Here is a 2,114-nt window from a genome sequence, read left to right as displayed (position 1 = left end):
TAATATTCCTAGATTTTCACGCAATTCAGCGTTTATGATGTGATATCTCCCGAATTATGTGTCATACGATGACATAATTTTGCAGGTACATTCAGCGATATACTGCGTGCAAAATGTCGAGAATTAAGTTAGTAGTAAAGAAGTAATTACTTAAAACATAATGCCTTTTGCTTAAGTTTGACTACATTACCAGCGAAAATACACTAAGTGATAAACTATTTTCGTTTAATTTTTGTGGGAAGTCCTTTTGCCGGAAGTCCTTAAGTGCTCTCAGTCGCAAATACTGGATTGATATGGTCTGAGTAATTTCCGTGCGCCATGAGTTATGCTACCTTAAGATGTATACATTGTTGACTTTAATATTCGGCTTATTGTTTTAAGCCTTTAACGTAAGATTACAGCTGTTAAGTGAGTGGATTATGAATATTTCAATTAGGTCAATAATTATACGAAATAAATCTTTTTCATATTCCTTGTTACCTTTGTGCTGCAGCTACACGTGCTCGGCATTGTTATCGTGGACTGTGGCATGGTCAATTTAACGGGTGGCTGTTACCACCCTGGGCAACGGCCTTGCCACAGTGGACACACCGGTTCCCGTCAGATCACCGAAGTTAAGCGCTGTCGGGCGTGGCTGGCGTTTGGATGGGTGACCATCCGGGCCTCCATGCGCTGCTGCCATTTCTCGCGGTGCACTCAGCCTCGTGATGCCAATTGAGGAGCTACTCGACCGAATAGTAGCGGCTCCGGTCAAAGAAGACCATCATAACGACCGGGAGTGTGGTGTGCTGACCGCACGCCCCTCCTATCCGCATCCTCAGCTGAGGATGAACGGCGATCGGATGGTCCCGATGGGCCGCTTGTGGCCTGAAGATGGAGTGTAGTGTTATCACCCTAGGAGGGAATATGTGTAAGCTAACCGCCTCCATGTAGTGTTATCGCATGGTAAGCGTGTGAACGTTTCGTAAATGTTTGCGGCTCGTATGACTCAGGCAGGACTTGTGAAAACTGTGGTGTCACCGCCAGACACCACACTTGCTAGGTGGTAGCTTTAAATCGGCCGCGATCCATTAGTACATGTCGGACCCGCGTGTCGCCACTGTCAGTGATTGCAGACCGAGCGCCACCACACGACAGGTCTAGAGAGACGTACTAGCACTCGCCCCAGTTGTACGACTACTTTGCTAGCGACTACACTGACGAAGCCTTTCTCTCATTTGCCGAGTGACAGTTAGAATAGCCTTCAGCTAAGTCCATGGCTACGACCTAGCAAGGCGCCATTAACCATATCTAGAGAGAGTCTCACTTGTATCATCAAGAATGCTGTATACAAATGATGGATTAAAGTTAAGTATTACAGCAGCTACGTACTTTTCTTTAAAGCATTCATTAAGTATCCTGTTTCAGACCTCACGCCAGCCGGCGTGTGTAACGCGTGCATTTCGGCTACTTCCGAGTGGCGTGGCTGTCTTGTTACGCCACAACAGAAACAGCTCGATATTCACCTAGTTGGACGTGGGAAACCGCCTAAAAGCCTCATCCAGGCTGACCGGTACACCGACCGTCGTCGTTAATCCTCAGGGCTTGTTCAATCTGGGGCGGGCGCATCTCCCCTGACCAGGGGCATCGCGTTAACGTCCACGGCTATACGACTATCTGGGCACTTTTGTTGCAGCTAAAAGCTTTTACATAGCCAACCTGCAACTGGTTCCGTGTCATTGTTTTATATGTTTGGTAATACAGATAACCTCTGAAATATTTTCGGTCGGATTCAAGTCACTATGTACACATAATACACGGTTGAGCCATATTAATATGACTACCGCAAATGTTTGAGGTCACCGTGCAATAACCACTCGCATACGGCAAGTGGCACCACTAGTAGTGGAGGGCATATAAACCGCGTTGGGGGACGCGGAAAACAGTGCAGTCGTTGTAATGCGCAAACGGAGCGATTTGTCTGGGGTCCAAATGACACGACCATTGGCCTTCGGGGCAAGGGTTGAGGCATTTTGGAAGCGGCTAGGTTTTCAGACCCTTCCCATGCAGCCATCATTGAAGTATGCCGTGCGAGGCAAGGTGGCGCTTCCAAAACCTGCGCCGAGGCACTGTGT

The 2,114-nt window shown here is 47.8% G+C and overlaps 1 pseudogene; it reads left to right on the top strand.

Moving 5' to 3' along the window:
- Nucleotides 1-563: 563 nt before the first annotated feature.
- On the top strand, nucleotides 564-681 carry LOC126109948 (5S ribosomal RNA; annotated as a pseudogene).
- The last annotated feature ends 1,433 nt before the right edge of the window (nucleotides 682-2,114 follow it).

Source organism: Schistocerca cancellata, chromosome 12 (genome assembly GCF_023864275.1).
Source record: "Schistocerca cancellata isolate TAMUIC-IGC-003103 chromosome 12, iqSchCanc2.1, whole genome shotgun sequence".
NCBI lineage: Eukaryota > Metazoa > Arthropoda > Insecta > Orthoptera > Acrididae > Schistocerca > Schistocerca cancellata.
Note: the sequence above shows the minus strand (reverse complement) of the source record. Positions and strands in the feature narration are given on the sequence as shown.